At 39.2% G+C, this 16,531-nt stretch overlaps 1 long non-coding RNA gene across 1 annotated transcript in view; it reads left to right on the forward strand.

The window, feature by feature from the left end:
* LOC149690424 (uncharacterized) overlaps window positions 1-16,531 on the forward strand; it is a 121,150-nt gene that overhangs the window by 72,148 nt on the left and 32,471 nt on the right. Inside the window, exon 4 of the long non-coding RNA XR_016383735.1 lies at window positions 7,365-7,575. This is a non-coding gene — a long non-coding RNA (uncharacterized LOC149690424). The remainder of the gene's footprint in view (window positions 1-7,364; window positions 7,576-16,531) is intronic.

Below are 16,531 nucleotides of genomic sequence, written 5' to 3' on the forward strand. Positions count from 1 at the left end.
GGGGTGGATCATAGACTATTTCGATTCAGTTGTTGGTAGCGTTTTCATTTGTGATAGTATTTAGTTTTACAATAGGCAGTTACAACTTCGTACGCGACTTAAACGGAAAAGGTTCATGGGAAGGGATATATCAGCCCCTAGCGGTTTTGCTCACCACTTTTACGAGTTTCAACATGAATTTTTTCAATCATTCAATGAAAATTAAGTCGTATTTTTCTGCCATTTTTGTCAAATTTTTTAAAATCACTTATAAACTTATGATCACTCCGAGACACTTTAGGCGACGTGTCATCATACTTAAGGCCCATTGAGACTGGACTCAAATCTTACCTTCACGTCGACGACGTCGCATTTGCTCGCTTAATTAGACTGTTTACACGTGTCAACGAGTACATAAAAGATTAATTCGCGGGGCTAATTCGAAAATTTGGTCTGGCAGTGTCGAGATGGCACCACCTAGTTAGCGCCTTTTTTGCCACAGCTCGCTCGATCATGCCTTACTGACGCATGATCGAGTGAGCTACGCTTGAGTAGCAATGTTCAGAAATTGAAACTGTTCAATATTATTGATAGAATTGAATTAATTCTTGGATTTAACTCGGGGAGGGGTTAAGGTGTTAGGCCTAGATCCGTGATAATACCAAAGATAAATGTCTAAAAGCGTTCCGCGTCATTCGACTCCCGTTTGGAAAAAGCTTGGGGTCTCCCCAAACACGGAGCTGAGATATAGACGTAGTTAGGTTTTTAGGATTGTGAAAGGCGAAGATGAGAGGAGTGTTGAATTTTGGAAAAAGGTTCTCCTCAATTTGGTCGGCCAGTGGTATGGTGGCAACTTGGGGTGGGGATCCTAGGGGTGTTCGGTTACTATCCATGGTTTTTCCTTTTCTTTTCAAGTTTAGCGTTTTAGATGGATCAACTATGGGAAAGTTATGAGATTGATCTAAACCGATGTTATCACGCAATAACAGGTTACGTTTGTGAAAATGGCGGGCAGATAAGATACTGCTAACACATCCTGGGGCAAATATTTAGACAATACTACTTATTACCTTTGTTTACAACGTTTTGAAGTGCAATATCTTAGTCGTTTGACGATGGGATATTTATAAATTACAATATAAAACAAGTCTATAGGTACTTTTCGTCATCTTCTTTCGGCGTAAATAAAACAATTTAATATTTCGTTATGGTTATTACTGATGTGCAGCAACGTACAGCAACGTACAGACTTTATAGTTCATCAGATTATAAGGTTACTTCAGTCAAGACGAAATTTGATGGTTCTCTTAACTTAGGCTGAAGTCAAACTCAGCTTATGATACAGTACCAGTTACATTATAAACCATGGCCATGGTTGAAATGTCTCGTGCAAACATAGAGGGTATATCTCCAATAAAGATGTTACATAAAATGTATCCCGAGTAGCAATTCCTTTATTAGGGTTTCGACCATCTCGTTTCTATTTGTCCGATGACCTGACTCGAGTTTACTCGACGGGGAAGAGAGAGTGCTTGTACCAACCAGCTTTGACTCTAATGCAATCAAGGAACGGCCAAGAGGCTGTTATGAATATTAAATCTCCCTGGTGGTTCATGGCCATAGATCTTGAACCTTGTAGGGTTCTCTCCCTTTTAGACCCTGAACAACTCGAACCTACCATTGAACTGTTTTGCACGGTCCGTTAGACCCTAAAACCGGGCCATAATGCATACTAGCCTATGGCCTAACATGTATGGCATGCCGGCGGGGTCCACTTGGGTACCAATTTAGTAGTGTAGGTGAGGCCCTGTAAATCGCTTTTGGCGATTTCTTGTCATTGGTACATGGTGTTGTCTTCGAACCGTCTTCGATCTATTGAGCGAATGGAATAAGCAATGGGTATAAACATATGAAAATGATACTTTCCACAAGTATTGGTGTACATGATATTTGCTACCAGCTTGTGTACTTTCTTAAGGCCCAACGCACACTGGTGCAATTGGTATTACACAAACACCTCATGATTGTGACTTCTGAAAACGTCATTTGACCTTGGATGAGGAACGTTTGAGTCTGAAGTGGCATAGTTGAGGGGCATTATCGTTGTTTAAAAATCCCCGCATGCTTTTCCTGGTTGCAGGCATCATTAAGTGCAGCCACCTTTCGGTGGGAATATTTAGTAATGAAGGCACGTGTTGTAGTTCTTGTTGCTATACCCAGGTGGCACCTAAAGCATAATTATACCCAATTAAAAACTAGGGTATTATGGGTAAATTTTACGTTCACGCATAGGAAAATACCCTCTAGTGTTATAGGGCTATGGATTATGCTACTCTAGAGACCAACTTAGTTCCTTCCAACAAGATTTGACATCTATGAATATTTTAGATATTAAACAAATATCTCTGAAAGAAATATGATATGTTTAATGTTTGGTATTCCATAGCCGCCATTTTTAATTGGGTTAGAGAATTATATGAGCTAGCTCAGGGAAATACCCATAAAGATTCAAATGAAAGCGTAATTTAAACGCGGATATAAATTGTTCTTAAAAAAACCTTGAAATTTACAACCGACCCACCCATATGAGCTTGGGAGAAAACCGATATATTTGAACCCCTTAAAAAGACCCTGGAACAAAAACCCCACCACCCTGATTTTTAATGAAGCTTTCCCGCTTCTTCCGACTCAGCTGCATTTGCAGAAGGAGAAGAAAAGAATCCATTTTCATATGTGTTTATAGAATTTTTTCGAAAGAAAATGTTCAAGAATAAGTTCATAAGTTATGTTCCTTAAGTAATTCAATTCCTATACTTCGTAATGCTAGAGACTTACAGCTCGAGCTAGTTCGAGAACCACAAGAGAGAATTGAAGTCCTTCACTCGGTGGTTAATTTAGCACTTCATCTTCCTACTTAGTCTGTACTAAGCCTTTGACAGCGCCTCACCAGGCGTCGCTTTACCTCGAATCTACCTCACTCATTTCATGACAAGCTCCAGTTTGTAACCAGTGACAAACTTATGGTGGTAACAAACTTATGAACTTTTGGTTTAAAGTTACTTTATTACGTAACCCTTAATTCCCATAAGTTATTAGAATTAGTTAACACTTAGGTTTTAATTTTATATTCATCAGCACTGCACTAATTACTAATAGAAAGTACCTGTAATTTTAATTTTCTCGTTCAGTCTCTTGAGTACATTATAACGAACTTTTTGGAACTCTAAATGCTATTAGTGTCTTTCACCCCTCCCCTTCTCCGTACCTGAAAATCATATTTTCATTGGTGGATTGAAAGGAACTATGAAGAGCCATGATCCTCAAAAAACTTGGCGTGGCAATATGTCGAAAGAGCTTTTAAATTTGCCTTAATGCAGTTAGGAAAGCTCTCTGCGAGTACTAATCGAATTTAGCCTACGACCGAGAACCACCTACGTACTTTACTTTCATATTGTGATAGTTCAGCACTAAAAAAGTTCCCGTTTTTACCTGCTTTTATTCAATTTTGTTCATCCCTACCTTTGGTTTTTAGGAGCTTCTTTTTTTGGGACAGACGCGGGCTATGATCCTGTTACCTTGTTAATTCCGCAATTTTTTTCCTCTTTAGGTTGCTAAAATATTGGTGTAAGAATGCTTTTTGTCGGGGTATTAATTATATTTTCCGAGATTTAATTAAGTTTTCTCCGAACTATGACGAAATTTAATTAGTAGTTAATGATAAGTTGATTAGAAAATAGGGTTTAGTGGCCCTAAATAATAAATGTACGATTTTTTTGGTTATTTATTTAAGGCAAAATTTAAATCATAACCTAAAGTTCATTAACTTTATTTATTACCAGCAAAATATCTATAATTTTATTTATATTTCAAAATGTTTTTTTATATGTTTATTCTTTCTGTACAGTCACAATTTCCAAATTCACCAAACTTCGCAGTTGATAATTAGTAACCCTAATTGAGGATTTTAGAAGTGTTTTTTCTGAGTTATTGTCAAGGTTGCAAATGAATCGAATCCCCAGACTCTTAAACCTGTTTAAAACGTCATATTCTAGACCCCTAACATTTTTAACTTTACGAACAAACCTAGCTCAGGGAAATACCCATAAAGATTCAAATGAAAGCGTAATTTAAACGCGGATATAAATTGTTCTTAAAAAAACCTTCAAATTTACAACCGACCCACCCATATGAGCTTCGTTTGATCCAATTTTAAAAATGTAAAAAATAAATTTCCTAAAAAAAACATTAACATAATTAATTTGAATACTAATTGGTTTTGTGTTCCCTGTTTCCTGACCCTTAACCCTTAAAACACCCGAGGGGGGGGTTTGTCATGGCAACGCAGGGTAGGTCAGCTATCTAGTTGCACATATTTAGAAACAACAAACATTTCTATTTTGTTTTCTGTCAAAAGAGTTATTTTTAAACGCAACACCTAATACTTACTTTTTCTTGGCGTAGGCTATAACATTCTACAGAAGAAAATAGGCTTATTCTGAAAGATGGTTCGGTTGGGTAGTAGGATCTAGGCCTATCTTTTTTAGTAGGGGTGTTGGAAGCGAAAGGAAACTCAGGGGTTAGGGGCTGGTGAAAAATGGGCCCTTCTTTTTGAAGTCGCTTTCGATAAAAGGGGAATTAGGTTAGGCACCAAATGGGGCACGTGATGAAATTAGGGTAAAGAGAGGCTCTAGCCCCGACCGGCCTTTATCTTTACCCTATTCGTTTTCGCCTCCTAACGGCCGCTGCTTCAACTAATAGACGATACAGAGCACAGAAACTTCTAGCGTTCACTCACTCTCAGAATGCATTGAAGTCTGGTTACGAAACCAATATCCTAAGCTATAGTTTCTGTAGTAGTTCTATCTTTGTAGCTATCCGTACTGCTGAAAATCCCAGAATGTTTTTCAAGGTTGGGTACCTCTTGGCATTAAATATTTTAGTAGATTATTTGCGTGTAAATAGAAGTTCTTGTTGCTATAACCAGGTGTCACCTTAAGCTTACGTTCGCAACCTAAAACCAGGGTACTATGGGTAAATTCTACAGCCTTGCATACGGAACAGCCTCTAGTTTTAGCGCTATAGAGTTAGCTACTCCAGAATGAAACTTTAACCTCCTCCAAGGTCCAATCAAATAAAAGCAACCGAACCATTTAATCGAAACTCTCTTTTCCGAGAAAGTTTATAAAGTTTTACTAAAAATAAAAAGGAGAAATATAATTGACTTACTTTTATTTTTATCTATTTATTTATTTATTTTGGCTTTGGATAACCATAACCTTGAGTTTTGTTTGTATTTTTCGTTTGTCATCAAACAATATATACACGAATGTTTGTTTATTTTGAAAAGAGGGAAAGGTAAAGTTTAATTTTAGACTGGTGAAACTCACATTAACTGTTGAGGTTTTGTTTTGTTTATTTTTTCCCAGTACTATTAAGTGACGTTCATTGCCTACCTTTAATGTTACTTAAGACGTTTCGAATTTTCTTTCAAAGTATTGGAAAATGCGAATTTTTCGGTCTAAAAGGCTAAAAACTTTAGAAAATCAAAGTTTAGACTAGACTTTTAAAATATACTATATTTGGTCTGAAACTTAATTTTAGGTCAATTTAAAATAGTAGGCCTAAAGGCACTTCAAATCTCCAAAATATTTTAGTTATATTCCTGACGTTTTTGAGTTCGGCAATAAACCCCGAAAAACTTTGAAATATTAGAATCGAGAAATTTCCTAGAAAAATATTGTTTTAGAAAATCATACAGTTTTTCGACAGAAGTGGAAATTTCATGATCATTAAATATATTAGCTATTATGAAGTAGCATTTTGATGTTGTAATATATAAACAAATTAATGTTCATAAAACCTGGAAAACAGGGAAATCCTGGATATGTCATTGAAATAAATAGTTAAGCAAAAACATTTAATATTTCTTAGTAAAATTCAGGGAAATGAGAGAAATTTCTGAGCACTCCCGTTGTTATTACTCCACGTATAGGAAAAAGCCTGGAAATCTCAGGGAAATGCATGGGAGAAAACCTGGAAAACCCAGGGAAATATATGGGAGAAAACCTGCAAAACTCAGGGAAATATATGGGAGAAAACCTGTAGAACTCAGGGAAATATATGGGAGAAAGCCTGGAAATCTCAGGGAAATCGGTTTTCCAAAAATTGTACGAACCCTGATAAACATTAGAAGAGTACACATTCTACGAGGATATAGCTATTATAAGGTATTTTCTCCGAATGTCTCATTCCAGTAACTATTCAGTCAAATGTAAAAAACAATCCAAGCGTGTTCATCCAAATATACGTCCCTTCGGATTCAAACTACTTAACTTATACATTTTAAAAGGATCATAGTGTCAGAGAGAGCCCCCTTTGAAGGCTAGACGACCCCTTTAGGCTCTACCCGTCTTTTGAAAGGTGCAAATGTTGCAGTTACTATTTGCATAGTATATTACTTTTACCCCAGCGATTTTGAAATAACAGTATAAACGGTTGAAAAGACTTGATACTAATAGTACAGTTCAGGAATTTATTTCATTTGCCAGGTAATATTGCTCGAGACGGTGCAGGTGTGTTTAAAACAGTAAGATGCGTTCAATAGCAGCTAAAATGGGAGATACAGGTATTATTGTCGTTGAGATAGGACTGCAATATGTCCCCCATGTTATTCATGGCGTATTAGATTCGTTTAGGTGGGTTAGGTAAGGTTCAAAGGGGGTCAAGTTGACTCTTTCTAGCCGCAGCATGATGAAAATATTTTGAAATATAATAATCACAAAATTCGTTCAAAATTGTAAAAATTTTGCTATACCAAGTAGCGATATCTAGTTTACTAGGGAGCAGGTGTAAATTTGCCATATTTCCAGTTTTATCTCCAGTCCAAACGTAGGTCCGGAGTTAATCCCCGCCTCCAAATTACAACCAGTATCTCATTGGTTCTTGAAAACTCACGTCAGCGCGACACCAATGACGAAAATTACGTATTTTCCGACTGAGGAGAGGCGAAATAGCCCGGCCTCCTTTTACGCCCCCCCTTGTATTTTGAAAGGGGGACTGGGACTATGGCGCGCGAATACTTAGGCATCTTATACCTTCTCAGTGGTAAACTAGATATGGCTTCTTGCCTATACCAAATCAAATTCCAATCTGTGAGATGTTTTATTTCAGTCCTTGTTCAACATTCAACTGATAATTAAATAAACTCACTCTAAAAAGAATTCGGATTAGTTTTGGAGCTTGGTCAAAGGCTTGAGGGACCATGGACTAACACGTATTTTCCATTAAATACCTCCCCTTCTAGAGTTAAAAGAGTTTAAATGCAAAGAAATGAGACTAAACTATAGAAAGAAGCCTGATTTTTCTTGAATTTTTCTCTCATCCAGGTTTCAAGCATGTGAAGAAACAAGAGAGAGAGAGAAAAGCCACGACGCTTGCAATATACACTGTGTCTTTTGAATGTCTCGGAGAGAAATATCGACTTTGTGTGTTATTTCTTACTGCCTTGGACTCTTTGGACTGTCGCTCGCGGGGCCATGAGTTGGACCCAGCCCCAACCAACCTGAGGCAAGGAAGGACCTTCCTGAGTGACATTGGGTAAGTGGAAAATTGTGTCTCGTCCTCTAGCTTGCGGTCGCCGTAGACACGTGAGCTAAACGTTAATCGATCACCTGTAAAACTGCGAAGCTTTACATTGTGCTTACACACTGCAGCCTTTTCTATAGCCGTTCCGTTATTGAACTATACCGTTTGCCCTTAGTTTAGAAATACCTTTCCTTCGGTTAGTATGATTCACTATAGGAGAAAACCCATATTTTTGGATTAGCGACATGGTAAGGATTGTGTTTTAGAGCGTCTGATAGCCAGTTTAAGAATGGGTTTCTTGTATGTAACATGTTTTAAGATGGGGTATCAAATATGTATCATGTTTTTTAAGGATGGGTTTCAAATATGTAACATGTTTTTAAGGATGGGTTTCAAATATGTAACATGTTTTTAAGGATGGGTTTCAAATATGTAACATGTTTTTAAGGATGGGTTTCAAATATGTAACATGTTTTTAAGGATGGGTTTCAAATATGCAACATGCAAAAATGTAACATGTTTTAAGGAGTTTTAAATATGTAACATGTTTTTAAGAATGGGTTTCAAATATGTAACATGTTTTCATAATGGGTTTCAAATATACAAGATGTTTTCATAAAGGGTTTCAAATGTGTAACATGTTTTTAAGAATGGGTTTCAAATATGTAACATGTTTTAAGAATGGGTTTCAAATATGGAAGATGTTCTCATAATGGGTTTCAAATATGCAAGATGTTTTAAGATAGGGTATCAAATATGTAACATGTTCTAAGAATGGGTTTCAAATATGTAACATGTTTTTCAGAATGGGTTTCAAATATGTAACATGTTTTTAAGGATGGGTTTCAAATATGTAACATGTTTTTAAGGATGGGTTTCAAATATGTAACATGTTTTTAAAGATGGGTTTCAAATATGCAACATGCAAAAATGTAACATGTTTTAAGGAGTTTTAAATATGTAACATGTTTTTAAGAATGGGTTTCAAATATGTAACATGTTTTCATAATGGGTTTCAAATATACAAGATGTTTTCATAAAGGGTTTCAAATGTGTAACATGTTTTTAAGAATGGGTTTCAAATATGGAAGATGTTCTCATAATGGGTTTCAAATATGCAAGATGTTTTAAGATAGGGTATCAAATATGTAACATGTTCTAAGAATGGGTTTCAAATATGTAACATGTTTTTCAGAATGGGTTTCAAATACGCAAAGTATTTTCAGAATGGGTTTCAAATATGCAAGATGTTTTCAGAACTCCTTTCAGATTGACACCTCCAATTTTCATTGTTAAAACTTCGGTTTTAGGAGCGATACAGTGAAATACTGTTGAGTTTGCTATAGCCCTAGTTTCCTCACCCTTGTCAAGGCTTTATCAGACCTGGATTCGGATTGTATATCATTTCCTAAACCCTTTTTGACTAATTTGAAACAATTTCATTAGTTGACGTAAATTTCATTATGGAACAAGAACTTTAATTTACAAAGTACCGGTTCATTAAATAAATTAATATAGTAAAATAACTGAACCCTGGGGAGCTGTTTATGGATTTTCCGAAGCGCAGCCTTAATAAAGTCATTTAATATCTAGACTGCATGCAGCGTATGTATGTATGTACACTTCTTCTTCGTTACGATCATCGCATCACATCACGCTGTTTTAAATTTTCTACTCGAAAGATAATTTGTTAATGAGCCTTAAAAGAAAGAAGGTTTACCCTGACCACCCACGTACCTTCGAAACTTTGTAACCTTCGCCTTGCTCTTCATGAATATCAAATATTGATTAATATTTAATACTGACAAGGCCTAGCTAACTGAGGACATACGTTTAAAAACACTGAATTTTAAAAAGGTATGCCTTTCAAACTGCTGGATGTTTTAAAAGTCTAATTTTATAGGGATATCCTAAATGTTTAATTAAAGAAAGAGCATATACTGTTTAATTTCGATTTGATAGTTTTAAATTCCTGAAAATGTGAAATATGGGGCTAATAAGTTAGGTTTGTTATTTGAATATTGAAAATATTTCAAAAATGGAAAGGTACTCGTAACCTTTGACCTATAGTTAATGGTGTCGTAACTGTGTCGTCTTCTGGCTGAAATGATTTGTAACTTGCGACTGTTGTTTGGTTCAAGTAATTTCTGAAGTAAATATCCCTTATGCCATAAGTTCATAAGATATGTTCCTTCCATAAGTTTGTCTCTGGTTACAAACTGGAGCTTGTCATGAAGTGACGTAGGTCATAGATTCGAGGTAAAGCGACGCCTGGTGAGGCGTTGTCAAATGCTCAGTTTCAGACTAAATGTCAAGATGGACGGCAAAACTAACCAAGTGTAGTCAATTCTCGCTTGGCGTTCTCGAACTAGCTCTCAGGAAGTCTCTAGCATTACGAAGTATAGGTACTGTCATACTTATGGAACATACCTTATTAATTAACTTATACTTATAAATAATTCTCATAAAACTAAATTTAAAGCGTGAATATAACGTGGCGCTTTTTGCTCTGCAAATTTCAAGTTAAAACCGGGCAAACATAAACCAGATATGCGTAACATTCTAGTATTTTACTTTAAGTAATGAACCGCGATAGTATATTCTGTAGTGACATAATTATGAAAAATAATTTTCGGAGCGTTGCCATACCAAATTGCCCTATTATGTGGCTGCAGTCGAGATCCCGCGAGTTCCTGGAAAAATTAGGTCTATAGCCAATCAACCTTTCTTTCTACGTTGAAAACTCTCTCTCTCTTTTTGAGGGGAAAAAGCAAGTGAGTTGATGAGGGATTCGCGTCCGCGCATAAACTTTAGCGATATGAAATGGATAACCGTAGGCAGAGGCGCCAGAGCAGATCCATTAATGATATTGAATAACGGCGCTTGGGATTTCTTCACCCGGCCATCCCTAAGGCTTAAGCGCGCCGATAGCCTCCTGCCCAGCAACTCAATCACCCTCTATTTTAGGGTAGGCGAACGCCCACCCTCCTCTCCTGTTTGCGCTTCACGTGGGGAGACGAGGGATAGGCATTCCTTACTTTGTTAGTGTAGATAATAAACGATGAAGCGAAACTCATTTTCCTTAATTGCAAAAATGAAAAGAAATAAAACCGCGCATGTGCAAAACGATACTGTCTATAATATTAAGAGTACTTTGGAACGTTTACCTCCGCCGTTTCCTCCACTCTTGCGTTTGTACACTGGTTGATAATTTTCATGGCTTTTGGTGCTGGGTTAGCAGCCATTTTTTAACCCAATGTTAAAGAATTACGATTAAAATTCCGGAATTCAAATGATGTAATTGAAACGAACCGTAGATATTGTGTAGTCTACGGTTTCATATGTTTGTCACTGAAGCTTGTCATAAAGTGATTGAAGTAGGTCATAGATTCGAGGTAAAGTGACGCCTGGTGAGGCTCTGCACCAAAGGCTTAGTACAGACTAAATATGAAGATGGAAGTCCTGCAAAATTAACCACCGAGTGTAGGACTTCAATTCTCGCTTGTCCTTCTCCAACTAGCTCGTGCTGTGAGTCTCTAGCGTTACGAAGTATAGGTAGTGTTATAATTATGAAATATCTTATGAACTCATGATAACATGCATGTTTAACACCTTTTTAATGGGATTGTTGCACCCCAAGACTAACTAAGTTAATTTTTGATACGTTTCAACAAGATAACCTCCCTCTCTATCCACATCCTTTTCCGTACACACTATACAATAAATCTTACATTCTTCAAAACTAGACAAGCTGAACCTAGCGCGTTCTGGTGGTGAAGCTTGACCACTGATAGTCAGCGGTCATTGTCGTCTAGGTCATTCATTAAGAGGAAGTGTTCGGACAGGTGGCCTAACACCCTGTCCACGGACGGACTTTCATCGCGTGACATGTTCTGTGGAAAAAGAATGCGAGAAAAAGGGAAGATACCCGAAGGAGCGTGCTTGGACCCTCTATAGTAGTTCCTTAAAAGGTTCCCTCAGTGATAAATTGGTGGGCAACGGTGCCACGGTCGAGTCTGCCGCGATTAGTTCCGCTTGTCGACGGAATTCCTCGACAAACCAAGCATGAACTATTTCCTCACCTATCCCGATAGATACTTGTCATCCATTCTTACATATATTTTTCTAGATAAAATAGTAGCGTTCAAGGTGAAAAAGAAAAAGATGAAAGTACATTAAATGTAGGCCTAGCATAAGTGTATATTCTTCTTAAATATGCGTCGGTTGGTTATTTTACGACCACATCCTTTATAAACGGGAAGAGGGACATCTCGAGGTGGCCGTTAGACCATTTCGGAAATAACATTCAGAGAACCCAACACACAGGAGCCAGGCCACCATTTTGGGTATTCTCCCTCTTGCCAAGAAGCACCGCTAGAGGCAGTGCGAGTTGGTTACCCTTGGGGTCCAACTGGAGCTGGTTCTTGGTGCCCCAGTGAGTTGGATATGTATTTTCTGCAATTGCCCAAAACAGGAAACATGACCTACTGTGATTTCTTTCTCTACCCATAACCCAACTCGACCATCGTATGAAAAATAGAATAGACCATGCATGTTTCAATTTCTGTTTGGAATAGAAACATTTGAACGAAGACGGCAGACCAATAGTTCTTTAGTTTACGGTTATGACTGTAGTTATAAACAATTTAAGGAAAAACAGTTGTCTTAAAATTCCAACTAAATCAGACGAAATCCAAACAAATAGAAAAGAGGTTTTTCCCAAGGTTTAAAGGTTTTTATTTGAATCCTAAATCGTTACTAAAAAAAGAAGAAAATTGGGTTTACATTTCAGAGATTATACCTTTCTGAAGAACATCCTCAATAAGATAAGAATGTTTTTACTTTAAAAGAAAAAAAAATTATACAAAAACTAATGTGATATAATGGACTCACAGATATGTTAAGACTCGTTACTTTATTAACTTCATTTCCCAAGATCCAAACGACATCTGATTATATTTACATTGCTAGACTAAAGGAAAGCTGCCCTTTGTCCCCGCGTGATCTTATCTTATCTATCAACTTGTTATGTCTATTATTATTTCTATTATATATCTATTATATAACATCCTTCCCTTTCGAAATATTGAGCAGAACGAAGTTCGATATTACATATTGTCAAAGATGAATTAAAACTTTTACAACATTATTAAATTTCCTTATCTACATTTAAAATTAAACATTGTCTGTTAAAATCATGATTGTCTGATTCTTAATTTTCCTTCCGGTCTTTGGTTCTTTCTACATCCGGATAGCGAGCAGGGGGGTTAATGTTATTCCTGGATCTGGTCGATGTTCTTGGGAATGGTACTGGTCTCGATCTTAGAATTGGTGATGGTGCGATGTTTTGGGAGTTCGGGCGTGGTGGCGATCTATTTCCTTCTTGCGTCTGGAGTTGGTTTTGCCCTCTTCCTATCGTCGCTAATCCTGGTGTCTGCTCTTGGAGATGATCTTGGTTTGCCGCTGGGTCAGGAGTTCGCTGCCGTTTTGTTATGGCTTGATGCTGGTGTTCTACCATTGTCTCTGTGCTTGATTGTGGTTGGTATGCATGAAGCGCGGTAGATTTTGATGCTGCAGGTGAACAATGCCCCATTGGTATGTGCTCCGGGCGTAGATGTTGCCGCGTGCGTCGAAAGATCTGGTTCTCTTCTGTCTGAATTATATAGGACTGAGGTTCCGGGGCTGCCGATATTATTGTGGCTTTACCCCACTGTCTAGGTCGGATATAATGGTACACTTTGGTGCCTGGACTTAGGTGTAATGGAACTGGTTTTCTTGCCATACGTTGGTTTATGATCATCGTGTTTTGTCTGTCTTGTAAGGTCTCCTGAATGTGCTTAGTTGGGAAATGTGGTCGTAAGGTTGCAGTTGAAGTGGTGAGTGGTGTTCGGATTCTTCTCCCCATAAGCATCTCAGCCGGTGACGGCAATTGTCCAATTGGTGTCGCTCGGTATTCCATTATCGTGTGTTGAGGGTCTTTTCCTTCTTGAATGGCTTTAATTAGCATATTTTTAATGGTTTGTATGGTTCTTTCGACCATGCCGTTTGATTGTGGGTAATGGGGGCTGGATGTGGTATGCTTTACACCCCATTGTTCGAGAAAATGTCGGAAATTACAGGAGTTATATGGCGGACCGTTATCTGATATCAATACTTGTGGCGCTCCATGGCGGGCAAAGTGAGGATTGAGGAAGTTAATTACGGCGTCGGCGTTTGTGGATTTTAGTTCTTGAAGTTCGACGAACTTTGAGAAATAGTCTACCAAAATTATCATCTTTTTGTCCTCTATTTGAAAAAGATCGGTCGCTAACACTTCCCAAGGTCGTTGTGGAATCTGATGTGGATGCAACGGTAATGGTACGTTTGCGCGTTCCCGTTTTTGGCAAGTTTCACAACGTTTTATGTAGTCTGTTATTTCTTGGGTCATTTGAGGCCAAAAAACGTGCAGGCGAGCTTTAGCAAGGCAGGCTGTAATGCCTTGGTGCGCCGCGTGGATCTCTTGTAATACGCTGGCGCGCAGACTAGTCGGGATATATAGTCGCTCTCCTCGATATATCAGTCCTTCGCTTTCGTGCATTTCCTCTTGTATTCCCCAAAATGGTTTTAATGATTCATGCAACTTATTGATCGCTGTCGGCCATCCTTGTCGTATGTATAACATTAACGTTTGTGCTATGGTGTCTGTCGCAATCGCATTTCGATGTTTATATATCTTGTTCTCAGGTAGGGCGGTTTGCGTTGCGTGGACCATGACGCATGGCCCTTCTAAGTATGGCGTGTTGATATCCTTCTCCTGGCGTGGGGCCCGGGACAAGGTGTCTGCGACATACAATTGGGCTCCAGGTACGTAAACAACCTTTAAGTTGTACCGTGACAGCTTGAGAACGAGACGTTGGAGGCGCGGAGATAACATGTGAAGCGGTTTTTGTACCACGGCGACCAATGGACGATGATCGGTTTCTATTGTAAATTTGGTTCCCACGATGTAGTAATGAAATCGTTCGCACGCGTACAAGATGCCCAGAAGTTCTCTTTCAATTGGGGCATAATTTTGCTGCGTTGTTGTAAAGGAAGTTGAGGCGTATTCTACTGGTCTGTTTTCTTGCATAAGGACGGCGCCGACTCCAATTTTGCTGCTGTCTACTGATATCGTCGAGGGAGTTTTTGGATTAAAGAAGGCTAGAACAGGCGCGGTGGTGATTAATTGTTTCAGGCTATGAAAGGTATCATCAGCATTTGCATCCCACGAGAAGGAGACTCCCTTCTTTAGCAGGGCGCGCAAAGGTGCTGCCTCGGTTGAGTGTTGGGGAACAAACTTAGCGAGGAAGTTTACCATCCCCAGGAAACGTTGCAGCGCTGTTCTTTCCGTTGGCGGTGGAATTGCCTGAATTGCCTGGATTTTTGACGGTGCTATACCAAGGCCAATTGGTGTGATGGTGAGGCCTAGGTAAGTAATCTTCTGGACAGCAAGTTGCATTTTAGTCGAGCTGAACGTGAGTCCGTTTTGTCGTGCCCGTTCTAGGACTGTGACCAAGGTCCGGTTGTGTGCGCTTGTTTTCGTCGCTATCAGGAAATCATCAGTTGAAATATGCGTCGTCGGAAATTGTGACGGAGGGTAAATTGAATGCATGATTCGTTGGAAAATTGATGATGATGTACACATGCCCAAGGCTAATCGTACGAAACGAAATCGACCAAAGGGGGTAGCAAATGTACAGAGAAATGAACTTTCCTCGTCAAGTTCAACTTGCCAGAAAGCGCTTTGCGCATCCAACACCGTGAATATTTCCGCACCATGTAGGTTAGAGAAAATTTCCTGTGCTGTTGGTGTCGGGTACGGTTCCAATCTTATTGCGTCATTGAGTTTCCGTGGATCCAAGCATATACGGACAGGAATCGGCTTGTGTTCTTGGCGAACGACCACCATTGGATGGACCCAGTCCGTAGGTTCGGTAACCGGTACTATGATCCCAAGGGACTGCAGTCGCGATAATTCTTGGGCGACTTGGTCTTGTAGGGCACATGGTATTTGGCGTGGAGCGCTTATCGATGGTGTGGCGTTGGGTTTGAGATGGATTTTATATTTACCAGGGAGTTTCCCTATCCGATCGAAAATGTCCTGGTACATGTTTATAATCTCTCCTGGTGTCATTTCATCGATTTTATGTGGAGGCGGCATTGGTTCCGGTATGGTTACTTTTTCTTGCGGCGGACGATTGATAATGATGGACGATGTCGTGTTTCTGGTTGGCTCTCGCTGTATTGAGTCTGTTACTTTTCCTATCGGGTGTTGGTGCTGTAGAGTGGTGGTGGACCTTGCCGGCTGTGAGTTTTTGCGCGGTTTCATGTTCCGTTGAATGAGACCCAGTTCGACAGTTGCTCTTGCACCGAGGATGGGGACAGTCTTGTGGGGAGTGATGTAGAAACATTGGTCCGATCCGGTTACGAAGGACGCGCATCTGACGTAAATTACTCCGATGATGTCGACGAAATGACCCGAGTAGGTGCGTACGGTGTATGGCGGGATGTGGAGTTTCGGTTTTATTGGAAATTTATCATAAATGCCAGAGTGAATTATGTTTACTTGGGACCCGGTATCGAGTTTCATTTGGACTGGAAAATTTGCAAAGTATATAGTTTCGATCCATTCGTCTCTTTCTGCTGGCAGCGCTGTCATATCGTGGCAAAATAAGGTCAATTCGTTGCAATATCTCTGGGACAGGCTGGAATCATCTGTTTCGCCGAATTCGTCCTGTATGTAATCTTCCGCGCCGTAGGGTGTGTGATTTAGCTGTTGGTTTCTGGACCAGTCAGGCTCATCATTGTATGCTGTTGTTTCGTGTACATTTTGCGCGCGACAGTGAGAGGCCCAGTGTCCTGATCGTGAGCATTGGTAACACTGTGAGTTTGTCGCTGGGCAGCGGTCTTGACGGGGGTGGGGAGTCCCGCAGTTCTGGCAAACATGCTG

This window comes from Phalangium opilio, unplaced genomic scaffold, assembly GCF_054372755.1.
Source record: "Phalangium opilio isolate 3A_F unplaced genomic scaffold, DU_Popi_V2 ptg000031l_1, whole genome shotgun sequence".
Lineage (NCBI taxonomy): Eukaryota > Metazoa > Arthropoda > Arachnida > Opiliones > Phalangiidae > Phalangium > Phalangium opilio.